Consider the following 27,363-nt stretch of genomic DNA (forward strand, 5'->3'; position numbering starts at 1 on the left):
GTGATGTAATGTATGGGGATTAACATAAGAATAAAAAAAATAAAATTAAATTAAAAAAAAAGAAAATGAATAAATGAATGCATGAATAATAAATGCATGAATAAATGAATAAATTCTAGAAGCTCAATAACTTATTGATTGAGTCATCGTTTCTGGGGCAAAAGAACAGAAGCAGCATTGTTTTCCTCTGTGCTTAGTGGAAGTTGAAGATAATACAAAACTTAGATCATTCCTAGCAAGCATTAATTGTAATAAAGGAAAGAAATGAGAAACAAAAGCAACCACAGTCATGTTAAGCCTTGTTAATACCCAAAACATGAGCTCAGTTATGCAAGCATACCAGTCTCTTTCTTTGGAACATCAAACACTGTTTTTTTCAACTCTCATCCTCCAGGAAACTCACCTCCACCACTTTGGAGGGAAATACAGTCTTGTGCTCTCATTTCATCTGGTAGGATTAGGCTAGAAATGTATTTTGGCAGGGACTGATGGCCCCACCTACCACACCATCCTCATGCCTAGCCAAAGATAACACCTCCTTTCCTAGCAGGTAGGTGTGGTCAAATAACTAGCTTCTGGCCAATGGTACATGAGTAGAAGTGAGGCATATGGGTTTGGGAAATTTTCCTCAAAAGAAGGAAATGTGTTTCCCCCTTTCCATCTGTCCCTTTCCCAGAGGCTAAAACACAGAGGAGGGCCGAGCAACAGCATGGAAGGACACTGCATCCCTGATATTGGGTGACGTACTAGCCTCTTGCATGAAAGAGAGATCATTCTGCAATTTTGTTATTTCAGGGTCTCTTGTTCTTCAGACAAGATGCCTCTAAAAGAACACTAGAGAAAAGATGAAGAACAAAACTTGCCTTTGTAAAATGCTTTCTGTGCAACAGGCACTCTGCTAGATGACAATCCTAGAAAGTACTATCATATTCCTCGTGTTAGAAACAAGGAGCCTGAAGTTCATAGAAGTCAACTAACTTGCACAAGATTACATGGTTGGGAAATGGTGGTGCCCACGTTTGTTGGTTTCCAAAGCCCATACTCTTTCCACTTGACCATAACAGTGGAAGTGATCGTAAGAGATAACATTTATTAAGTCAGTATTATGTGTCAAAATCTGTGTTGAGCATTATGCATGAATTAACTTACTTAATTCTGACAACTCTTTGATGTAGGTACTACTATTGTACTTATTTTATCAATGACGAAAGGGCAGCTTAGAGTTCTTTAATAACTTTCCTAAAGGCACAAAACTAGGAAGAGGCGGTGTCACAATTCACACAGGGTCTGACTGACTCCAGAGCTACAAGTCTTACCCCTCTGCCTGACTACAAGCACATCTTTAGATTAAATTATTCTTCAGTTACAAAATGCCCAGAGTTTCCATTAGGATAAAGAGCAAGCCATGCTCCCGAACCCAAGGGCTTAATATGCTCATATGTGGCCAATTTGACCCCAGTGTAGAGCTGGTGAAAATTAAAAAAAAAAAAAAAAAAGCCCTTTTATTAAATTATTTAATGCACAAGAACTATGTAATAAGACCAACTGTCAATTTGCTATTACCAGTGTTTACCTTACTGTCACCAGCTGTTAATTTGCAGCCCTAAATCAATAAGTCATTGTATAGAAGCTGAAAGAAATTCATTACACATGATTGAATAATTTAAGTTTAATTTTGCTAAAATCCTATTGAAAAACTAGGGATGTTATGGAGTATGATGGACAAAACATAGACATAAATAAAGCTTCTGTAGGCCCTTGGCTGAGGCTTAAATGATGCTCAATACTTTTTAAGTGGCCATTGTGGGCTCACTCAAAAATAAAACTATTAATTCTGTTCTCAAATACAAAGTTTTGTTTTTATTTTTATTTTTATTTTAAATCATATGTTCCACTAACAGAAGCTGAGGTGTTTCTATCAACCCATCAATACAGAAAAAGGGGATTTATTCCAAAACTGCAAAGTTGGCTCAACATTCAAAAATCAATAATTTACCACGTTGGTAAAGGAAGTAAAGCCATATAATCAGCACAATAGTTGCAGAAAAGGGACTTGACAAAATTTAACACCTCTGTAACAAACATTCTTAGCAAACCAAGAAAAGAAGGGAACTTCTTCAGTGTGATAGAGGACAACTATGAAAAACCTACAGCTAACATCATACTGTATGGTATAAAAACTGAATGCTTTCCCCAAAGATTGGGAAAAAGACAAGAATGTCTACTCTCACCTTTTTGGTTCAACGGTATACTGGATTCCTATCCAGTACGATAAAGAAAAACAATGAAGTAAAAGTCATTAAGGTTAGAAAGTAAGAAGGGAAATTGTCTCTATGCAGAGACAACATGATTGCTTACGTAGAAAATCCTAAGGAATTAAGATTAGTTCCCTATTGCTGCTGTAAAAATTACAAATGTAGTAGCTTCAAACAACACAAATTTATTATCTGGCAGGTCTGTAGATTAGATGTCCGATATGAATCTCACTGAGGTGCGATCTTGAGTGTTGTTTCTTTCTGGAGGCTCTAGGGGAGAATCTGCTTTCTTGACTACTCTAACTTGGAGAGATCACCCACATTCCTTGCCTTGTCACCCCCTTCTTTCATCTTCAGAGTCAGCAACATTACATCTCTCTAACCACTCTTCATATACAAATGTTTTCCCAGACTATGCATTGCCCTTTGGTTTTCTTAGTGGTGTCTTTTGAAGAACAGAAGTTTTAAATTTTGATTAGGTCAATTTATCATGGTTTTCTTTTATGGTTCGCTCTTTTCTATGTCCTATTAATGTTTCCAACCCAAGGTTGCATAGCTTCTAGAGGTTTTATAGTTTTAGCTTTTATGTTTAGGTCTATGATCATTTTCAGATCCATTTCAAATTAATTTTTTTGTATCGTGAGTGACAGGGTCAAGTTGGTTATCCAATGGATCTAGATCATTTATGAAAAAGAGTATCTTTCTTGTCAATAAACTGTTTGTATATGGGCAGGTCTGTTTGCAAACTCTATTCTCTTCTCTATTTGCCTATCCTTTAGGAAATATCACACTGTCTCAATTACTGAAGTTTTATAGTAAATGTTGAAATTAGGCAGTGTGGCTCCAACAATGTTCTTTCTCGATCTTTTCTCAAAATTGCTTTGGTCATTCTAGATGCTTTGCATTTCCCTATGTATTTTAGCATTTCCTTGCTAATTTCTACCCCAAAAACTCTCTGGGTTTTCATTTGGAATTGCATTGAGTTTATGGGTCAATTTGGAAATAATTTACATATCAGCAATATGCAGTCTTAGAATCCATAAACATTGTATAGCTATTTATTTAGACCTTTAACTTTTTCAAGAAATATAATACAGGTTTTGGCGTAGACATCTTGTAACTTTTCTGGTTAGGTTTATTGGATGCTATTATAAATGGAATGTTTTTAAATGTAACTTTACAATCATTTATCCAGGGGTGAGCAAAATCTTTTTTTTTTTTAAGGCTGAAAATCTTAGGTACAGACTGTGTTTACAGCGTCCTTTAACAAAGGCATGAAAGACAAGTTTGGTTTCCCGTCAGTCAATAAAAGTTGGCTGAGTACCTACCATGTGCAAAACTCTAGCTGCCTCAGGAATACAAAGTTGATTACATACAATCTTCTAGAGGATTTTTTAAAGAAATTCTATCAGTGCTTTCAGAAGTGTCCACTTCTTTCAGCAAGTTTTTAACTCAGTGGTTCCCCTGGGGCATTTTAAGAAAATACAGATACCCAGACCCCACCCAAAGCTATTCGTAAGCAGAAATTCAAAACTTTCCTATGAAGAAGTCATTCCAAAGTACGATTATCCTCCACACATTCATTTTGGCCATGGTGCTGTTTTCCTTCTTAAAAAAAGGAATTACTGTATTGCTTTCATCCTTACACACCTAGACCTTTATACATAGCATGCATGATACATAACCTCAAAGGATGGGTGGGCGATTGCTTGCTAACAAAAACAGAAGGAGAAGGGAAATCTGCTGAAGCAGCATTCTATGTGATCTCCTGGGAATGTGTTCATTGGACTGAGGGCATTTCAGTGAGGTAAACTGGGGGACACCAAAGGTTCTGAGAAGGACTGTATACATAATTTGCCAGGCTGAGTGAAAAATAAAAACCTAGGTGACTTGTTCAAAAATTATTAGGAATTTCAAGACAGTGAGAGGAGAGCATTTATCCAAGCATGCTGCCCTTCTAAGCATGGATCTCTATGCAGCTGCATGGGTTACTTGTCCGTGAAGCCAGCCCTGGTTCTGAGGACAAGAGTGCTCCGTTTATATTCAACAGTTCCACACACTCGCTGGTAATCAGGCAGGCAAAGTAAAGGGGTTGATTGCATTTCTGTCCCAGTGGCCGTGTTAAAAAAAAAAACAAAAACTCTTGAATTCTTAATTTTTTATTTAACCCTCTTTTGACTGCTAGAGAAATTATTTGTAATGACCATCCTATCTCCAAGCTCTTGTTTTGGATAAGGATACATTAATGTTTCGAGTTTACTTTATTGGCCAATTCCTATAAAACTTAAAAACCTGAGATGAGGACTTGAATTTTTACCTTTTTTTTTTTTAACTTCCATTTTTACCTGAGAGTTGCTAAATGCCATTCCTGTAGCTTTCAGCTTTTGTCTTAGGAGAAGCCACATCTACTAAGCACCCAGGGAACGTTTTATATTGATTTTTCCTAAGAACAAAACCATGAAGGAGGAAATATTTTCTCTATTTTTCAAATGACAAACCTAAGGCTCGGAGAAGTGAAATAACCTGTGTAAGTAGGGAGTACAGAGAAGTCATTAAGATCATTGACTCAAAATCAGGCAGATCTAGGTTCAGATTTCATGGTTGTACTTATATGCGTGACACTTGGGGAAAATTACTAAACTCCTATGAATTTTATTTTCTGTAATTGTACAATGGAAAGAATAATATAAACTCAGAGGATTGCTGTATGGATTAAGATTATATAAGTAAAGTGCCCAGTACGAGGTAAACACGTGGTAAACAGTGATGATTATTATTAAAGTCACATCTAGTAAGTAGCAATAGTTGGATTTTTTTCTCCTTCGATGAAGATAGCTTTGGTAAATTTCCACTCTTGTTTTAGATAATCCCTGGATTAAAGAAAAAGCAATAAGCATCAACTGCTTTCAAGTTGAGCTTGAGGCTAGGACAAGAAACTATTACGCGCAAATACTGGAGAAGATACTCACAAGATACAGTGCTGACTAGCATTTTGAAAATGCCACACCTAACTATTCAAAGCTTTGACTTTCTCCTCTCCTCCTGATTATTAGGCTTAAAATACCAAGAATATCAACTCATAGAAGAGTATGAAGAGTTGTCTTATAGATGCACTTAAATGAGTTAACCGCCTTTCTAGTAATTTCTGTCCTTCCCTGAAACAATGGTAGGACATTTAGCATATTTTACCTGCTATTATAATTTTCCTCTTGGGGGAATTTTTCCAAGGGGAAGTGGAGATAAGAGTCCTGATCCTATTTTATTCTTCCTGATATAACTGTGTCTTTGGCAAAGTGCCCTGTATACAGTAAGCAGGAAGATATGGTGGTTGATTACAATGGGCAAGGGAGAGGAGAATTGGACCAAAGTATTTTCAGAGTTCTCCAAGCTCAAAAAAAAAAAAATCTGTGATTCTGTGCTGCACACCTATAGAGGGAAAAGGCAGATATGTTTTGTTTTTTTTTAAGTAAGGCTTATCAGGTTTGTTTGTGTTTTTTTTCCATTACAAAACCCCTTCTGCTCATTGTAAAAATGTTGGATAATACAGAAACATAGAGAAATTTAAGAGAAAAAATCATCCACATTTCTACCCTCAAAGCCAATCATATTTTGATATCCTTTCTTTAAGTAGCCTGTTGTTACCAAGCTTCTGCCTGAATCCTTCTGTCCCCTTCTCTCCTCCTTCCTTTGTCACATACTTAGTGCCTTCATGCGGTCTTTCATATATTGTCTCATCCACATCTTTTGTCAGTTTTACCTGCAGAAGCTCAACCAGGTTCTCACAGTGAACATCAGAGAAAAATCCCCTCTTGCTTCATACAGGGGAAGGGGGAAAGGTGGCACAGTGTATCTCTGTGGCTGTATGAATAGTCTTGTTTGAATAGAGGGTCAAAAATCTAAATTTGAGGCCTTAGATCTCCTACCCCAATCCCAAACCCCTTTCTGTCATGGTTGAAATTGTAGACAAAATTTCAAAATGGGACCCATAGTTTTGCTTCAGCAAGATGATGTTTGCTGACCATTTTGAAATACACCAGAGCATTCTGTTCTTAGCAAAGGGTTGCCCTTGCCCTCAGGGGAAACTTTAACCAGAGCCTAACCTTACAGGTGTTTTATCAGAGCCCAACCAACCTGGGGAAAGGGAAACACCCAACTCCAGCTGGCTCTAGCCTTCCATACAGAGGAAGGGAAATATCCAACTCTACACATTCTAACCGTCCTGTCCCACCTTACAGGGGACTGAGAAACACTTGTGAGTTTCACAGTCCAGAGGCAGAGACTCACTAAAAGACTGAGACCTAATCATAAGATTAGAGATTGCCTCCCGTCCCCCCATACTCATCACCACTTACTACAGGCCTATTTATAGCAGTTCCTTTTACCCAGTGCTGTCAAGTCCAGCTTAGGCAGAAAACAAAGTTTGCAAAGATAGAGCAGACATCAGAACCAGACTCAGATATGGCACTGATGTTGGAATTATCAAACCAAGAATTTAAATCACCTATGATTAATATGCTAAAGGCTCTAATGGATAACATAGACAGCACTACTTACTAGGCAATACAAAACTTCCCAAAGTGATTTAACCCATTTACACTCCTGTAGAAGGATCCTGTCATTCTACATCCTTACCAACTCTTAGCCTGAGTTTTTCATTTCTGACAAACTGGTGGGTATGAAAACATCTTTCTGTGGGGTCAAATTGCAATCGATTAAGTTCAGCATCTCTTTATATGTTTATGAAACATTTGTATTTCTTTTGCAAAAGCCTGATTATACCTTTCACTTTTTTTTTTACTAGATTGTTCATTTTCTTTCTGATTTGTAGGAGCTATTTTCCAGATATTCAATATCTATCAGTTCATTGCCCTTAATCTTCTGACTTCCACCAATTTACCCATGGCAGTCAATCAACGAAGGTTAACTTTCTGTGGAAACACTCATATTCATGCCTATCTAATCGTCTCAAAATTCGTTTCAGAATTCAGCAAGGAAAATTAAAAAAAAAAAAAACTTCTGAACACAATGGTTATAATTGAACATACTTTTTCTTTTATCCTCACCCCAAAGTTAGGGAAAGTGCCGGAAATGGGTGAATCTTTAAGGATCAAAAGTTTTCAACAAAATCTTAGAAGAGGAATTTTGCTCATTCACTGCTTGATTGCTCACCTTTATCTTTTTGGTTTGACAGCACAATTAAACATACATATATTTTATGTTCATGAATAACCTTAATTCCCCTAATTATATCAGCTCTGAACTGTAGGCAGAAACAGAAGGTGTTGGGGGGGAGGAGAATGTGGAGCCAGAAGCAAGCAACTTTATTGATGTTGCCTCTGTCTATAGGGTATATCATATTTTTAGGAAGAGGAGGAAAAAATGCATTCTGAACTGGTTTCAGTTACTTATGTTACAGAGGGGATATCCATGCCTAGAACAGCTTTCATGGATTTATTTGCCAATTGACATAAATTAAAACCAGACCAAACTTCATTCCTTCTCTTGTGTTTTTCTCCGGTAGATTTTCCTTGCCTTCTCCCTGTTCTCTCTATCCTACCCCAACCTTTATCCTCTCAATGTCTTTAAAAATAATTTTGCCTTGCACACGTTTTCTGCTTTCTCAGGAAACATTTTCCCATTACTCTAGTTCCCATTCTGCCCAAGGGAGCATTTTCTTCTCTCCTTCCGTTCCTTCATTTTAATCCTCTCAATTACATAAGCCGCTGCCTAGAATCCCTAATAAACATTCGGAAAGAGGAGAGGGCTGGCTCAGTCTTGTTGACAGAGTGATTTTAATTTTTTTTTTTTTGAGACAAGGAAACTTTAAGCCTAACATCTTCTTTTAAGAAAAGATCCTTTTTATATTAAGACAGTCATTTACATTTTTTTGGTCATTTTAACAACAACTGAGGACTCCTTAAAATCATAAAAATTTCTAAGCACAAAATCTTATCCAGCTCTGGAAAGGCAGCCTGCAATGATGGAAAAAATAAAGAACACTGTCCTTTAATAAGACCTGAGTTCAAGGGCCCCCGTTCCATCTCTTCCCTGGGCAGGCCCTCCCACTGAGTCTGTTTGCTTTTCTGCAAAATAATGTGCAAGTATGGAGATTTTCAACAAGATAATGGTCGGGAAAGACTATGCTCATTGTTACAGTTAGAAGAACTCTAAGTTAAGGCAAAGGAAATTTATTAGGATTTAGGGAGCCAAGAGATGGCTGGAAGATTAGGGAATGCCCATCACCAGGAGCCCTAGCCATGCTGCTCTGCAGACTGAAGCATCAGCAACTACAATAAAACCCAGGGAGTAGACGAGGGAATGAATAAGCTAAAACTATATCCGGTCCCAGGGCAGTTACTTACCTAGAGGAGAAATGGCCACCCTATTAATACCCTAATCTTTTCCCCAACCAGATAGCCAATTTCCCAAAGAAAATTTGGATTCTTTTAGGAAGGAGAAGAGGATGCTAGATGACCAAAAATTAACCAATGCATACATAGGTTCTCAGTGCTAATTTCATTCCTTGAATAAAAAGATTCAAAGGATGAAATTAGACATACCTACTTCATGTAAAATGTAACAGTCACCCACCCAGAATGACCCTGTTCCTCTGCCCAAATCTTGCTATCCTTTAAGGTTTTGTAAAAAACATCACTTCGTCTCTGAAACTTTCCTCCACTATCCCAAACTGAAAGGCTTTCCTCTGAAAACACCTCCAACCCACATTCCAATACTGGATACATACTACTCGCTATTTGCAATCCCAGCCATTTGTGTGTGTGTGTGATGGGTGTGTGAGAGAAACAAAAGCCTTACAAAACACTAGTTAGCTTTAATATGTGTGATAAATGTTGATGCTTTTTTATTATATTCTATTATTTTTAATGCCAATGATACTAAATTGATTTCACAACATGCCGATGAGTTGCCACAGTTTGAAAGTCACTGACCTAGTGGTTGAATGGGGGCTATGGACTCAGAGAATCAAGTTCAAGGCCTGTCTCTGTCACTCAGATGTGTGGGCTTAAACAGGTCACTTTGCCTCTCTGAGCCTCAGATTTTGTCAAATAGAAATCATAACCATTTCCTCTACTTAAAATAACTGTGAAATGATATACAAAAAATATGAAACATAGTGTCAGGAACATAGTAATGCTAGCCATTGTTAATATTAAATACTTAATAACCAGTAGAATTAGAATAAAAGTGTAGAAGACTGTGAAATGGGAAGAAAAAAGAGAAATGTCAGCCCAAATATGGTAATGTAACGTTCTTCTTCAAATGGACAGGATCTTTTTACAAAGCCTCAGGTGACGATATTACTAAGATAGAATTTTCTTCTTTTTGCCAGATTATCTGAATAGTTCTTGTTCTTGGACAATTTTAAAGACAGAAAGTGACCTGGGGTTTGAATTTTTCAACCAGGTGATAAATCTTTCCATCGATCCATCTTCTTCCTTCCCATTCTTCCCATCCACATGGCCCAATCTGGTTTCCCTTCTTATTCTTCATTTCCCTTTTGGTATCATAATCTACATAGTTCCTCAAACTAGAAACTTGGCCTCACTCCTCAACAACCCAACCTCCACTCCTAATAATAAATCCTGCCAATTCTACCTTTAAAGTATCCTTGGGACCCATCACTTCCTCTGTATTCACACTGACATTGCCCTTGTTCAGGCTCTCTTCAACCTTCCCTTGGACTATCATAGGTTCCTGTATGGTCTCACTGCCCATCTCCTCCAACCACAAATCCACTTTCTTCTGTGCTCCCTGAGTATTCTTTTTAAAATACAGATAAATTTTCATGTAACTGTTGTGTTCCCCACTTCTGCCACCAACCTGGGTTTATATACGATCCATAGCTCCCTGTAGCCTGCAGAATAATCTCCAAATTTCTTAGTGTTACATCTGAGGCTCCCTATGAATTCATCGTTGGCTGCTTTTCATCTTCATCTCCTGCTGCCCGTGAACCTTCAGACCCTTCCAACCTCGTTCAATGGATGAATAGCACTCATAAGCCTCCGTGCGCTTGTAACATGCTGTTCCCTCAGCCTAGAATTCTATTCTCCTTTTCTGTATGGAAAACTTCTATTTATCATTCAAGTCTTAGTCTGTCCATTTATTCAATAAACATTTATAGAACACATAAATGCTCAAAATTTCTTCTCAGCAATGGGAGTATGAGGGTGGAGAGAGTTCTCACCCTCAAGGAGCTCTGTCTAATAGAAGAACTGTGAAACCCTGGGCAGGATTCATCACTCTCTTCCCCATGCTATCTGAATACTTTATACATAACTTTTAGTGAGGCCTTTATAACATTAAAGCCTAGCTCTATGCTTATGTATATGTTCCTCATCAGACAGTAAATATGCCTCAAAACCAGGAAATATCTCATATTCTTGCAATACCAGAATCCACTCCAGAGCCTGAAACTCCATAAATAATGTCTGTTATAAGAATGAAAGTATGAACTATGTAAAATGGAATAGTTTAATCTCAGATTGATTTCAGCAGGACCCATATTACCAAGTCCAGGTCAGCCGTTTATTTAAGTCTTGAGTCTGGTGAAAGAAAGGGTGGAAAAGACAGATGATTCATGTATTTTAGAAATGATTACATTTTATATTCCAAACAATTTTTCTTCTCCCCTCTGTCCATTATTCAGTTCTTAGGATTGTGAAGGGACTGGTCAAGGAAGAGATATCATCTTCAAATGTGGCCAAAAAGAGGTACAGGCCCTGAGAGAAACATTAACCTAATATTTATTATTGGATCATATGTCTTAAAAGATTGCGAAGATTCATGTAAATAGGGACCATCTAAAATTCCCATTACTGTTACTTCTAATAATAATGTCAATATCATCTCAGCAGGATTTTTTTTTTTAATACCAAACTGCAGTAATTGTAATTTACTTGACTTTGGGGCTGCATTCTTCTAATGTGTTAAAACCAGATTAATCAGAACAACATTCAAAAGGTAGCCTGAAATTTTCTAAGACCTTTTCCTCCAGGATCTCAAAACGTATTAACAGTGTCTCCTTTTAAAAAAAAAAAAAAAGTGTTTTGATTTCCTATAGAATTAAGAGACAAGAAATAAATCCATACATGCATGGTCAGTTGACTTTCAACAAGGATGCTGACTACTCAACAGGAGAAGAATAGTCTCTTCAACAAATCATGCTGAGACAACTGGATATCTACATGCAAAATAATGAAGGTTGAACTCTACCTCACACCATATACAAAAATTATCTCAAAATGGACCAAAGACATATAAGTTTAAAAAAAAAACACAGGGATAAATCTTCATGACCTTTGATTAGGCAGAAGATTCTTACTTATGACACTAAGAGCATGAGCAACAAAACTAAAAATAGATAAAATGGGTTTGATCAAAATTAAAAACTTTTGTGTATCAAAGGACACTTTTTGTGCATCAAAAAAATGAAGATATGGGGCACCTGGGTGGCTCAGTTGGTTAAGCGACTGCCTTTGGCTCAGGTCATGATCCTGGAGTCCTGGGATCGAGTCCCACATCGGGCTCCCTGCTCAGCAGGGAGTCTGCTTCTCCCTCTGACCCTCCCCCCTCTCATGCTCTCTCTATCTCATTCTCTCTCTCAAATAAATAAATAAAATCTTTAAAAAAAAAATGAAGATAGTCCACAGAAGGAAGATAATATTTGCAACCTACTTATCTGATAAGGCTCTAGTATCTAGAATATAAGAATTTTTATAATTCAACAACAAAAAGTCAAACAAGCCAATTTAAAAAATGAGCAAAAGACTTGAGTGGATGTCTCCCAAGAGAAATAGACATATAAATGACCAACAAGCACATGCAAAGATGCTCAACATCATTAGTCATTAGGAAGTGCATGTGAAAACCATAATGAGATACCACTTTATGCCCACAGGGATGTCTATAATGTTTTTAAAACCCCCAAAGTAAAAAAGCACAGGAGTTGGTCAAGATGATATGGAGAAGTTGGAACCCTCATACATTGCCAGTGGAGATGTAAAATGGTACAGCTGCTGTGGGAAATGATTGGTGGTTCCTAATAAGTGTATTAGTCAGGATTCTCTAGAGAAACAGAGCCAAGAAATTTATTTTCAAGAATTGGCTCACACAATTATGGAGGCCGAGAAGTCCCATGATCTGCCATCTGTACACTAGAGACCCAGGAAGGTGCCTCATATAATTCATTCTGAGTCTGGGGCCCGAGAACAAGGGGAGCTGATGATGTTTCTTCCAGTTCAGATTTGAAACCTGAGAACCAGGAACACAGAGAGCAAGAAGAGATCAATGTGCCAGGCGAGTACTCAGGCAGGAAGAAGCGATTTTTTCCTTCCTCCACCCTTTTGTTCCATTCAGGCTCTGAATAGATTGGATGATGCCCACCCATACTGGGGAGGGCCACCACTTTACTGACTTCACCTATTCAAATGCTAATGTCATCCAGAAACACCCTTAGAGACACACTCAGAAATAACACATAGATAAATATCTGGGCACCCTGCGGCCCCTGTCGAGGTGACACATAAAATTAACTATCACAATAAGTTAAACATAGAATTACCATAAGACTGAGCAATTTCACTCCTGATACTGAACCAAAAGAATTGAAAACAGGTGTTCAAACAAAACCATTTACAAGAATATTCATACAGCACTATTCACAATGGCCAAAAGATAGAAACAACCCAAATGTCCACCAGCTGACGAGTAGATAAACAAAATGTGGCGTATCCACACAATTGAATAGTATTCAGTCATAAAAAGGAATGGAGTATTGGTACATACTACAGCATGGAGGATGGACCTTGAAAATAAATTATTTGAAATGAAAGAAGCCAGACACAAAAGGCCACATGTTGTATGATTCCATTCATATGAAATTTCCAGGATAGACAAATCCATAGAGACCAAAAAATAGACTAGTGGTTGCCAGGGTTTGGAGGCAGAGAGGGGAACAGAATGACTACTTCCTGGGCCCAGGGTTTCCTTGGGGTGCAGAAAATGTCCTGGATCCAGATAGAAGTGATGGTTGCACAACATTGTGAATGTACTAAATGTCAATAATGGTAAATTTCATGCTATGTCTATTTTACTGCAATAAAAAAAAAAGTAAAGATTTCCCAGCAATGGATTTTGGGCCAGCAATTCCCACTTCAACCTGAAGCCGCTATAGAAAGACTCTTTGCCTGTGGATCTAAAATGTAGTTCCCAGCCACACACCTTTGGCCAACTTTATGGCAACTCAATTCTCCAGTGTATACTAATTCTAAGAATAGCTCATAATGGTGTGCCAGGAATATATATATATTTCTATTTCTTTTTTTTTTTTTAAAGATTTTATTTATTTATTTGGCAGAGAGAGAGGCAGGGAGAGAGGAAATACAAGCAAGGGGAGCAGCAGAGGGAGAAGCAGGCCTCCCGCGGAGCAGGGAGCCCGATGCGGGGCTCCATCCCAGGACCCTGGGATCATGACCTGAGCTGAAGGCAGACGCTTAACGACTGAGCCACCCAGGCGCCACCTATATATTTCTATTTCTTAAATACTTGCAAAACTCCTGCTATGTGGCAACCTCTATATTAGACACTGGAGACACTATGGTGAGCAAGACAAATGAGAAATCTACTATCAAAGAACTTAAATGATGGACAAGAGACAGGAAAGAAAGGAAACAGATAATTTCACAAGCATCCGCGGTTACAATGAAAATGAAACAGAGTGACATGATTGAGAATGATAGGGGAAGACGGGAATCCAGTTGAGTTGAGAGCCTGAATTCAGGATGGAGCTGCTCCCAAGCAGAGAGAATTGCGCATACATGAGCCTAAGAATGGAAAGGCCAGGGCTTACTCAGAAAAGACTAGAGTGGCCAAAGCAGAGTAGATGGGAACGGTAGGCAGAAATAAGATCCAGTAAAAGCGGTTGGTTATTGGGAAGCCATCGTAAGGTTTTAGGCACATGAAACCATGATCTGATTGGTGCTTTAAAAAGCCCCGCCCTCTGGCTGCTGCGCTCTGGGAGAATGCTCTGCACGTCGCAGAGCGCAAGTAGGGAGACCGTTGTTAGAGACCCCACGAGAGGCAGTGGTGACCCAGAAGTGGGTGGGAGCAGCAGAGGTGGAAAAAAAACCACCCAAGATTCCTCACCCTGTCCCCTGCCTCCCATTTTCGGCCACTTTTGCCTTTTGGATATCACCTGCAATGCCCCTGCCCTAAACCCACTCTTAGTACCCTGCCCCAGCATGACTTGGCTACCAGCACCTTGTCAGGACCTATCCTGTGCTACTCTCCTCACCCGGGCTGGGGGGCAGAGGTCTGAAAATACTCATGACAAAACAGCAACAACAAAAAAATTCAAGAAAGAACAATAGCCTGAGATTTCTGCTATTTTCCAGAATGTGGGCTCTGTTACAAGTACGTTGGTCCAGATACTTCCTGTTTATAAAAGGAGGTCCTGCAGTTCAAAGCAGGGCTTGCTTTAAGGAGAGGCAATACGTGCCCTTGCACACAATAGGAGCAAAGGCTCTTGGCTCTGTCATTATTCCATGTAAGCTGGTCCCTAAAGGGCACAACATCCTTCCTTGGAGAGTAGTTTATTTATCCCATTGTCAATGGTGAACCCCAGACTGGGGGCCCAGATTCTGGGTCCCCTCTGTTTTTTCCGCTGTTCATCCTTGAGGGCTAGCTTAGGAACTGAACCAGAGACAGAGAGAGTAGACCAAAGAATCCAAATTAGACAAAGAATTTGAATGAAAGGAAAAGGACACCTGTCAAGATACATCCTAGACAACAAAACTCATACTTCACCTTCTGTAGGGAAGGCCTGAGGTCCTAAAGGAAGATGCCTCACATGGATTCCATGTTTAAAAAAATATATAACTCTTCTGTAACAAGAGGTCAAAAGCCTAAGAAGTAAGATTCAGGAGCCTTTGTGAGATGAGAGAAGGCTCTAGGAGGCTTTGATTATTCTTATTTCAATGGGTGTAACAGCTGGAAAGGAAGAAAGGCCGAAAGCTGGGGAGCTACAGTTGACTCTTGCAAAAGTTCAGAGGTGTGGCAGTCAGAGCCTGGACAAGCCCCCCCCTCCTCCACAAGTTTTCCTAATTTATAAGCAGATGATCCCACAGCACATTCAGGCTATAGTAATCTTAGTAAAACTGTCCTAATAGAATAAAATTTACCAGCAGGTTAACCTGACATACATAGCTAATGGGGTGCATCATCACGACTGTGCTTTGGAGTAATTAGGCATAAATGGTAAATAGTTTACATAATTAAGTATAATTGGTTACTATTACGTAACTAAAGACATTTTAGTTTTTCTTTTTCCGCCTTAAGTTTTCCAGTATCTGCTATCAGCGGGGCCCCGTGTTCCCGACACTCACAATGAATGATCACCATCTGAAGGAACAAACACCTAAACCAATGGGTGTGTGAATGTCACAGTCTCTCCCTCTACTCCTCCTAAGTCTTGAGGTCTCCCTTGTCCTCCAGCGAGGGTCCTCCTTGGGTAGAACAGCTATTTGGAGCTTTATCATGCAGAAAGAGAAAGAAGGCAAGAAAAACAAGACTAGGGCTGAGAATGGGGGGAAAATTTGCAGGGGAAATTGCAGAAGTGTTACAAAAGGGAGTTAGACAACACACAAAAGAGGAATTCTTTTAGAAGTATTCCTGTGATTCACTGTTGCATCAAGAAATGCAAGCAAAACCCTTGAGTTATTTTGAAATTTCTTTTGATTGCTGGATATTACTATTATTTTTTACCATGATCCAGCTCTGAAACTGGATTGCACAGATCAGGAGATTGATCAGGAGAACACATCAAGTGTGTTCAACATTATCATTATCAAACACTGATGCAAATATATTTTAGAGTTCTCAAATACCACTTCATAATCGCTTGAATTCCATCTTCTGTAATTCCTATACTATGTGTCAGGGCTGAGGACCCCTGTGCTGTATCCAATTCTGCTCTGCCAAGTCTCGATCAATTGAGGATTTTCTTTTTTTACAAATGTGGAAAGCCTTGTGCACAGAAAAGACCATTTGCAACTATTTGGTTGATTATAATTGCTACAATCATAAATACTAAAACCTAGGCTTTCTCATGTCTTTAGGCTCATTTTATGAATTGTGTCAATCTATTTAAAAAACTAGTAATTCTAAAAAAAAGAAAAAAAACAAAAACTAGTGATTCTATCTTAAAAGAAAAATATAATGTATGCTTTTACTTTGTGTTATGTTTAATGATAAATTTAGCAGATTAAATCCCACTAAAGGGTACAACCCATTTATAAATTAATTAAAATATCTTTTAACGTTTTTGTGATACTTTTTGTTGTGTCTGTTTGACTAGGCTACAGTCTTGCAGTTAATTAGCCAAACATTAATCTAGGTGTTGCTGCGAAAGGATTTTGCAGATGTAATTAGCACCCTTATTCAGTTCAGTTTAAGCAAAGGAGATTATTCTGGGTGAGCCTGACTTTGTCAGTGAGAAGGCCTTAAAAGCAGTGCTGAGGCTTTCATAGGAAGAAAAAAAGAAATTCCTCGTCTGGACAAAGCTTTGGCCCATGTTGATGGAGTGACAGCCTACTCAGGTCAGGATCTTTTCCTCTAATGACCTGCCTTAGATAGATTTTGGGTTTGCTCAGCCAGCCCCCACCATTGCACAAGCCAGTTTCCTTGTGATAAACCATATACATACACACACACGTATGCACACACCTCCTACTGGATCTGCTTTTCAGATTGAATTCTAATTGATACACATTTTAGATCTGATATAGCTGGAACTCTCACAAACTTCAGATGCCTGACAGGGCAGACTTACAAACCCTATGAGCAAAATTTCTATTAATCTAATAAAAGAAACTTTTAAAAGTAGAAAAAAACTAGGTTTTCTTAAATATGCAACACTATTTCCAAACCTAATCATAGTCTTACTTTTTTTAATTAAAAAATTACACATTTAATAATAACATTGCAGGGGCACCTGGGTGGCTCAGTCGTTAAGCGTCTGCCTTCGGCTCAGGTCATGATCCCAGGGTCCTGGGGTCAAGCCCCGCATCGGGCTCCCTGCTTAGCGGGAAGCCTGCTTCTCCCTCTCCCACTCCCCCTGCTTGTGTTCCCTCTCTCGCTGTGTCTCTCTCTGTCAAAATAAATACATAATAATAATAATAATAATAACATTGCAAATTCAAACCACAAAGCAAGTATGCAAGTTATTTTAAACTGTCAAATTTTCTTAATATTTCAAAGAACTAAAATAACAAAACAATGGATTATGAGAATTGTTTTAAATTTTTTCCTAAAAGCACAAAAAAATAACTATAGGTTTAACTTACTTTGTCTTATATATACGTGTGTGTGTATGTGTGTGTGTGTATTTGTGTAAGTTGCCAAAGCTATAATGTCACTTACCTAACTCTTTAAAGGTCATAAAAGTAAAACTGAATTTGAATCAGGGTAAATAGTTTTATAATTCAGATAAATGTTACCAACAACTGACAATAACCTCATTCAACCTCAAATACATTCAAGAGATTTGATTCTACAAATGTGTCAGAGAGAGTTTTAAAGACAAATACTGAAGAGATGTATCTAAATGTGAATTTCAGTTTAACCTAATAAGGTCAGTTCTATTGGAACCTTCCTTGATTTGACAGAGGGGAAATGGCTAAAATGCTGGAGGTGTCTGAAGTGAAGAGAAGGGGATGTCAATAAGAAAACACGGGAGCAGAAAGCAAAGGACCGAATTTGGGGAATGGATCCAATGATGGACATGTTTTTGTCAAAGCCTTCATGAAAACTATTATACAGGTGAGGGCTGGAGCTGGGGGAAGGGAGAGCAAGAAGGATAGTTAAGAAAGCTTCCTACAGAAAAAGTGGCAAAGCTTGATGAGGCCACCAGAAAATTCTAGTGTAATTTGAGAAGCAATGCTTCGGGTCAATTAATTGATTCTAAATACTACCTGTATCTCAGCTTTAAAAGAAATATATATATATATATATATATATGGGACGCCTGGGTGGCTCAGTCAGTTAGACATCTGACTCTTGATTTCAGCTCAGGTCATGAGATTGAGCCCCATACAGGGCTCTCAGCGGGGAGCCTGCTTGAGATTCTCTCCCTCTCCCTCTGCCCCCACCCCACTCACATGCACTCTCTCACCGTCTCACTCTCCAAAAATAAAAAATAAAAGAAGAAGAAGAAGAACTATATATGATGAAGTTAAGGACTTTTTTTTAAGCAAAAATTCTCCTGGAGGAAAAAGAGAGAGAGAGAGGGAAGAAGGAAAGCGAAAGAAAAAGAAAAAGAAAAAGAAAGAGAAAGAGAAAGACAGAGATAAAGAGAAAGAAACTTCCAAACATGAGGAGAAGGGGTCTGAGGTCATGGAGGCCAGGAGGCTACTTCTGGAGAGGTGAGGCCACTGAAACTCCAACAAGGGAAATGAAAAGAGGTCTAGGTTTAAAGAATCGAATGGAAGTTTGAGTGGAGTCTGAGAATGCAGATGTAGAGACCTGCGGGGATGAGAGCAGCCCAAGACGGAAGAAAAGTGGAGAATCGAGAAAGGGGAGCATCTTCAGAAGTGTTATTAGATTCCCTTCAATTTCCTTTGAACAATTCAAATAAAGCCCAGAACTACATTGTAATGACTTTCGCTTGCAGGATTGTATGTTTAACTGTACCAGCATGCTGAGTCTGGGCCCCCAGGCAGCCTGGGATTGATCACATATTTTGGAAAGTGATTCACTAAATCCTTAGATCAGAAATGGGGAAGAAGATTTTGTATTGCTTGCAAAAGTACATGTATCAGCTACTTTTCCAACAGAGTCAATCTGCTTTACAAGGGTCATCTCTTTCCTTTTATTCAGGGATAAGAAACCTATCTGACTTCTGTAGGTTTATATGCTTTTCAGGCACTACATTATGTGGGTTTCAAAGGAAATCTACAATACTGGGGGCAGTGTCCATTTATTCAATAATTCATTCGGCAGACATCTGTGAAGAAGCTGCTCTGTGCTCAGCACTGTGCTAGATTCTGAGATTAGGGAGATAAAACACAGACTCTTCCTTCGAGAAACATGCAGACTGGTGGACTGTGAATTCATTCTTCCAGTCCTTCTGGAAAGTAGTTCAGCCACAGCTATTAGAAAGCGTACAAATTTCACTCGCCCCAATAAGCCCACTGCCAGAAATTTGACCAAATGAAATAATTTTTGTAACTTTTATTTTTAATTAATTTCCATGTAATTTAAACTTTTAAGTTTTTTTTTTTTTAAAGATTTTATTTATTTATTTGACAAAGACAGAGACAGCGAGAGAGGGAACACAAGCAGGGGGAGTGGGAGAGGGAGAAGCAGGCTTCCCGCGGAGCAAGGAGCCGGATGCGGGGCTCGATCCCAGGACCCTGGGATCGTGACCTGAGCCGAAGGCAGACGCTTAACGACTGAGCCACCCAGGTGCCCCTAAACTTTTAAGTTTTAATAGCCTTAGTCAGACAGATGTCAGTTCAAATCCCCATGTCTGCCACTTACTAGACTATTGCTTAGCTTCCCCTGGGTAGCGCTACTTTTAAGACAAAGATAACAATTCCAGCACATCGAGTCATTAGAAGTATTTACTGAGATAGCATGCACATCATTTGTCACTGTGCCTAAGATATGGAAGATGCCTTATAAACAATCTTGTCTCCCCTTAAGTGGTAACCACAGAAGAATTACAACTACATAAAAATCTATAAGCTTGCAAACAAGGCTGAGAAAATAGGTTCTCAAACAATTTTGCTAAGGTGATACGGTTATTGGGTTGGTTTTTGTTTTCCCTCTGATGTTTCTCTGCAGCTGAAACTCTGAGCTCCAAGTTCCAAATTGTATTCATATACTTCGTTGTGTTGGGGGACACGATTGTTTGTCTTTTTCCAAAGGCAAGACACATTTTGAAGCATCTTGAGAAAGAGCAATGCTGCTGGCTTTCCATGCATAATTGGGGCTGGGGATTCAGCAGCACTATGTAAGCTGTGCATTTATTTGCAACTCAATAAACATTTTTTGAAGATCTTTGATGGGCCAGACACTGGGCCAGGAACTCGGCATTCAGCATGAAATGACGTGATTCTTGCCCTCAAGGGGTCTGTTTCTGGACTTTACAGACAAATTTATTATTAAGGAACAAGTAAATCCTACCACAGAGTTATGCCTGGTGTTACCACGGGAGCCTGGAGGAGAGGCATCTACACCACCTGGGTAGGGAGGGCTTCCCAAGGTGGTGCTTAAACTGAACTTTGAAGGATGATGAGGAGTTAGTTAAATAAAAAAACAGAGGAGCCATGCTAGGAAGAAAGGAAAGTCTATACAGAGAAACAGCATGAGTGACCATGGGTGCCAGAAACCATCATTCCACACTTAACATTTACATTATGTTCTCTGGAATTGTTCTTTAGATGAATTTAAACCAATTTTCTCAATTACTAAGTTTTCTCGCACAAAAAGAAAGGGAGCCTTAACTCTGAAATTACCTCAGAATCTTCACCTTGATGGTGGCCTCTCTCCGAGGAATACAGAACAATAGCGATGATTCAGGAGAGCAGGGAGACAGAGCATCTCCTAAAAACAGTCATTTTTCTTGGCCAGGTTAGTCTGGCATAAGATGGGCTTACCTGGAGGAACCAACAGCACTGAGCTTTTACCCAAAATGCATCTGCACACCTTTCCCCTTCACGCCTGCTCACCTCCCATCGTGAACTTTTTGGTTACATTAAAGGCAAGAAGTGAGGATGGGCAAATGGAGCGTGACTGGCCAAAACAGTGTGTTTTATTATAATTGACATAGAGCTCTCTGATCCATAGACATTATAGTAAATGAAGTCATATCTGTCACAGGATTTAGTTCCGAAGTTTGGATAGAAGGCACAGGAGTGTGGGCAAATACTCTTGAACATCCCATAAGCCACCCACAAAGAATAATGTGCGTGTTTTGTGTCGATGACCCTGTTTGGTATTATGTGTGTATAAACATATAATGCATCCAATTGTGGGTGTATAAGTGTATAAGGCATATAGCAAATGCAAAATAAACCTTTAAGCATTTTGCATATAGCATATATGCAAAATAAACCTTTAAGGCATTCTCGTACGAATTATTTAAAAGAGCACTTGGATAGCTGAATTTAAAAACTTAAACTTGTGATGGGTCCCCACTTTATAAATCCTTGTTCAATACTAAGGCCAGTCCAGGAGCCTAGGATTTTCAGACACCTAAGGAATTTATTCTAGAAGCGTGAGCACAGGACTGAGGATCAGAAGACCTAGGATCCAGTCCTGCCACTGTCACTTATTGATAAAGAGGCCTATGGATTTATAAATCTAAGTCTTTATCGGGTTTGTCCAAGATAGTCTTGGAAAATATTCATGTCTATATTTGACATTTGATGTGTCGGCACCGTGCACCAGATATGGTAGTAAAAGACCCATGACTTCTCTCCCTTTCTCTACTCAATAAAATTCAACCAGGGACTTTTTTATTTCCCTTGGGTACCTTCACTCATTTTCTCATTCACTACTCAATAAATGTTTAGACTTTTTTTAGAGCAGACTATTTTTAAATTGTAACAAGATTTTTAAACAGAGTTAAAGAGGTTTCCCCACAGCTTCATGTATGGAATGAAAGATAGCCACAGGAATCATAATGTATATAATAAATTGACCACAGATTATTTTTCAGAAAGCCAGTCTCATTCAACATTGACAATGATTGAGTTGCAAAATTAGGGAATAGAGTGAACAGCCAAGTTTTTAGCCTATCTGCCAAACTGGTACTAAAAGGAGAATCAACATTGCCCCCCTGGTTCCCGCCCTGGGATTCCCGGAGATCATGTGTATGATCATCACTGTCATGGGTCCCCTCATCTGTGAAATCCCTCAGAATTTAGGAAAATCAGCTACCTTTTTATCTTGAGCTCTATGCACTCTAACGGAGATAACCCTTTTTCTAGGAATGGCTAAATTTCATTTTTCAAAGATGGTCCGTACACTAGGCTCCACTGGGGATTTCGAAGGTATCACGGAACTGTTTTCCAAATAATTCAGGCTCAATAAAACTGCCAAGTATGCTTTGTCATTGGATTTTTTTTTCAAATATGAGTAATTTAATCCATATGTTGCTCATTCATAAAAATTTCTACAATGCAGTTTAAGATTTTTAAAAGCCACTTGTTTTCCCAGGAGGTCCTGGGGCATACTTAATACTTTCTAGAAACTATTTTTAAATCAAATTTCCAAACAGGCAGCTCCCTTTTCCTTATGAAATCTGGATCCTGAAATTTTAGGTTGGGTTGGAAAACAGATCCCAAATGTTTTGCCTGTTATTTTGTTTGTAGACTACTTATGCTAACTCAATTTCACTGGGAACTTCAACTCTGTTTTGTATGGAACTTAGTCTCTTTTAGGGAAAGAAGGACTATTAAAGAATACAAGCGTGCTCGCTTCGGCAGCACATATACTAAAGAATGCAAGCAATATTAGTTGGATTCCACTGCACAGTTTTGTTGTTGTTGTTGTTGTTGTTGTTGTTTTAGGAGGCAAGTGAAACCCTGTATCCCAAGAGCTAATGGAAAGATCCTAAATTTCCTTCCTCATTTAGGGGCTGTGTTTTCCCAGGGAACTTAGGTTTCATTTAGAAAATTACTTTTTCAGGGTTCTCATTATTCTACTGCCCTGGAAGGTTAACTTATGTCCTGCAGACATGAGGTGACATCTCTGTCTCAGCTAGAAGTATTCTCTCCTGCGCATGTGGTTCGAGTTCTAACCTCAGCAAAGCTGTTCTTCTCCCAGGCGACGGCCCCACCCACCATGCCTGTTCACAGGCTCTGCCTTGCTTTTCTCCTTTTTTCAGCGTCTGTCTTCAAAATGATAAGATCTGCCTCAAGAACAGCCTAGAAAGCTGTTCTCCTCCCCCAGTGCTCCGTGCCTCATAGTCACCCTCCGCTTTCTTTGGTCCGAAACCAACTGTGAATTCCCGTCTGCATTGCTAAGTGCTAGGAAAGCTGAGAACTCAAGAGGCTGCAAACATTGTGTCTTTGTTTTGCTTGTCATTTTGAAGTAAAGCTAGTTTTTTTCCCTGCTTTGGGGGAAAAACTCTACCACGCAAATGGAAGAGGCCTGCGAGAGTTCCTTGTCCCTTCATGGTTAGATGTAGGACCTCTGTAGAGTTTGTAAACCACTTCGAAGAAAAAAAGAGAAGGGGCGCCTGGGTGGCTTGGTCAGTTAAGCAGCGGACTCTTGGTTTGGGCTCTGGTCATCATCTTGGGGTTGTGGGATAGAGCCCTGCGTTGGGCCCTGTGCTCAGCTCAGAGTCCACTTGTCCCTCTCCCTCTGCTCCTCCCCCAACTCTTGCTCTCTCTCTCTCAGTTAGATAAAATCTTTTTTAAAAAAGAAAAAAGGAGAAATGAAATTACATATTTAATGAGTGAACATGTATAACTCACCACTGGAAGGAGGTGACTTTTTGTTGGGTGACGCTCACAGGTGTGGATATTCATTGTGTATGATTTTATTTCATTCCCAGCCTTGTTTCCTTTTATTTTGGAGCTAATGTTGGCTGTGTGTCTAGTTGTGAGGGCAGTAAAATGGAATCAGCAAATTACACTTATTTTTCATCCTTTTCCAGGATTTTTGTTTGTTTCTGTAGCAGCAACGTCCACCAACTTTTCTGTATATTGCCTTTTTGCCAGAAAATGCTGTATGTTAAGTAAAATGTTCTATAAAAACTACAAACAAACAAAACAAACAAACAAACAAAACAAAAGCCCAAAACTGTAGGACCTCTGGAGGCCAACTGACTGCCTGAGTTAAAAATCCCAGCACCAGCACTCACTACCTGTGTGACCTCAGGCAAGTCACATTAGTCCCTCTGTGCCTCAGCTTCCTCATGTGTAAAATGGGTATGACAACAGTGCTTACCTAAAAAGATTATTGTGAGCAATGAATGAAATGAAGGAGTTAGAACAGGGCCTGGCATATAGTCAAGCATTCCAAAACCATTAGCTTTCCCAGAATCTCTTCTGTCTCACTAGCCTCCCCCTCAGTTAACAGATACTCTTCAGAGAATTCCCAAACGCTTGTTTGAAGAGACATACGCTCTATGTTTGCATCTATCTGCCACTTATCCCACAAATATCTATGGAGCTCTTGTTATGTGGCAGGCTCTGTGATAAACACGGGGGTATTATTTTGCCCCCCTAAAAACATAGACTCAAGACTCATTTTCCTCAAATGATAACAAAGAAAGCCAAATGCTCTCCTCTGCCCCTACCCAGCTTCTGTTTGAATCCGTGTGCTGAGGCTGGAGAAGGAAATTTGTCCCAAAGGATTCTCACACACCAGAGAACCATTAAATTAAAAAGCACTGGTACTTCTGGGGGAAAAAGACTGGAAAATATCACCACTTTGCATTAACAGTATCTACCCAGCAGACCCAGGCTTCTGACCCAGCTAAGGAGCCCCTTTTGCATGGAAAGAGCCCATGCCGCTGAATGAGAGTAAGTGATGCATTCCCATCCAGGTGCCCTGGGACTGATGTGTGCTGCTCATTAGTAGTAAATGGTATCTCCGTGTGGAAATCCCAGCACACTGGAAAGAGAATACAACCCTAAGGAACCATAAATCACCTGCATTGATTCTAAAATTGATTGAGATGTGGCTAGAGAGTTGTTTGTTCAGAATTTAATTTGATTCACCAGCCATTGGACAGGCCTTTATTTGGTGTTAAACTGCTACATTTCCAGCTACTGAAGCTGACTCAGGTGTTCCTGAGTTTTTGTCTTTTTTTTTTTCTTCCTCCCCAGAACTGCAGTGGAATACATTCCTTTCAAACCCCGCTTCTGCATGTGTTGAAAAGCACTCAAGTCAAAGCTGAAACACACTGATCAAGTGACATGGTAAGCTGTAGCGCCTCCTACATGGGTGAATTCACAGCTGGGAACAGCTGGATGTGGCTTAGGTTTGGCATCTTCCTACGGTGACCTTTCTATTCCTTTATAAAGACCAAGACACAGCGGAAAATACAGACCAGTGTATTTATAGCCATCGGGTGCAGTTCCAATTGGCAGGCCAAAATGAAAAATACGAGCCCCTTATTTCCAGCACTCAGTTAACTAGCCATCTGAAACCCTGACCTCAGAATTTCTTACCTTCTGCTTTATACCTGCTTTCATCTCTGTCCGTGTTGTCTCACTGTACCAAGCCTAGCCTGAGCCACCCATGGTAATGCTCCGTATCCAAGGTTGTGGCATTCCTTCTCTCCATCTACAACCTTCCCCTTCTCCCATTTCCTCATTCTGGCTAAGGCCGTTTCTCTCCTGTTTCTTTACTCACTCCCAGCCTCAACAGTCCATTGGCAAGCTTTTGGTTGCATTTGGCGTCCTCACTTAGCTTGTGCTCTGAGGTCAGCTATATTTAGGCAACCTTTACTCATTCATGCCTTTAAAGTGCTTCTATACCCAAACAGTAATGGCCCCGCCCCCCACACTAGCCATCTGTAGAATGTGTTCCATTTCTGGGCCTGTTCCGCAGGACTTGGAGGGAAGTCTTGAATTAATTGTTGCCATTTACGATGTGCCCAGTCCTTCCAGGCTCCCCTCCAAAGCCATCTCCTTCTAGATGTCCTTCTTGATGTTCTCAGCCAGATATGACTGCTCCTATCTACGCATTCCCACAGCTCTTTTCTCATGGACCGTTTACCTCCTTATACCCTTTCATGTTTCCATTGTCTAAATAACCTTATCTTCCCCACAAGATTAGAACTCCCTAAATGCGGGAATTATGTTTTATTTATCTCAAGCCTATTCCTCTGGTTTTTGCTGTAGTGTGTGTGTTTTGTTTAATTAATTTGGCTGGAGCAAATTGTCATTTGGTAATACTGGTAATTTACAACCCTCACATATTAACCAGTGTTTTTGTACATTATATTTGTAGCAAGTATTTCTAAACATCTCTGTGCCATTATGGCAAAATCATGTAGCTTGTATAAGTGAGAAAAAAGTTACAATTGAGGAAAATCCTGACCCAATAAGAAAGAAATAGCAGTCCTTCTGTAAGGGAAGGGGACATCAAAGAGAATAAGAGGAAGGAGAGCAGAGATGTGAAGATACAGAGTCTCCCAGAGTTCAACTAGTTTGTGTAGGGCTCAGTTAGAAATGAGAAACCTTAGATAAATTGGGGAGGAAGGTAGCAAAGAAGAAATCCTAACTTACTAAGATTATGCCATGTACTACAATCTTCATGAAGAAGACATGATCCAACATGAAGTCACCTAGCAGTGGTGTATAGGTGGTGGCTTCATGGAATTGGATGGAGAGAGAGAGAGCCTGAATTAGTGTCCCAGCCCCCCTTTGCTCTCTGAGAATGGAGGAGATATGCACATTCCCTTATGCCAAGAGACAGCCAGGGATACAAGTTGGGAGACTGTAAGCCAAAGGGTGCAGTGAACTCGAGCAGAATCTTCTAAGTGCGATGGAAGATGTGAAAAAAAAAAACACAGAGAAGTGAAGAAAACTCAACCATAGGAGGTCCCTGGGCCCTGATCAATTTAAGAGAATTGCCAGGAGAACATCAACTATAGACACAAGCTGAGGACCCAGTGTCCAGATCTATAAGAGATAAGCTCACAAGAACTGCCTGCTCCTCTCCCAAGGGAACGCTCCCCTTACCCAAAGGGCTATGTACCTGTCTGAAAGAGATGAGGATATCATTCACTGGGAAGCTTAAGTGTGCCTTGCTCTACAGAGATATATACATGAAGATATCTATGTTTACACATTTATAGGTATCTAAATACACAAACACATAAGCACATACACACATATAAAAATATATACTGTCATGGAAGAAGACAGATCAGTTTCCTCCATCTCTACTTGAGTAACCCAGCAAGTTCTAGCATGACAACGTTAAGCTGTAGGCTCAAGGATCATCCAGGCTGTTCCTGAGGCTGGCTTGGAGGTGAGGCTTGGATCTAATTTTCCTATCCCCATCCTTTCCCCCCAGAAGGCAGCCCCATCTCTGGCCATGTTGAAGCCTTTTTTTTTTTTTT

The 27,363-nt window shown here is 39.6% G+C and overlaps 2 long non-coding RNA genes across 2 annotated transcripts in view; one reads left to right on the forward strand and one right to left on the reverse strand.

Annotated features, from left to right (window-relative positions):
- Positions 1 to 17,402, reverse strand: part of LOC145717028 (uncharacterized) — a 560,651-nt gene extending 543,249 nt beyond the window's left edge. The window contains exon 1 of the long non-coding RNA XR_014140003.1: positions 17,266 to 17,402. This is a non-coding gene — a long non-coding RNA (uncharacterized LOC145717028). The remainder of the gene's footprint in view (positions 1 to 17,265) is intronic.
- The window catches only part of LOC145717027 (uncharacterized), a 245,233-nt gene that overhangs the window by 214,068 nt on the left and 3,802 nt on the right, over positions 1 to 27,363 (forward strand). The window contains exon 6 of the long non-coding RNA XR_014140002.1: positions 25,118 to 25,210. This is a non-coding gene — a long non-coding RNA (uncharacterized LOC145717027). The remainder of the gene's footprint in view (positions 1 to 25,117; positions 25,211 to 27,363) is intronic.

The sequence above is a fragment of the Leptonychotes weddellii genome, chromosome 14 (genome assembly GCF_054177405.1).
Source record: "Leptonychotes weddellii isolate Sample4059 chromosome 14, ASM5417740v2, whole genome shotgun sequence".
Classification (NCBI taxonomy): domain Eukaryota; kingdom Metazoa; phylum Chordata; class Mammalia; order Carnivora; family Phocidae; genus Leptonychotes; species Leptonychotes weddellii.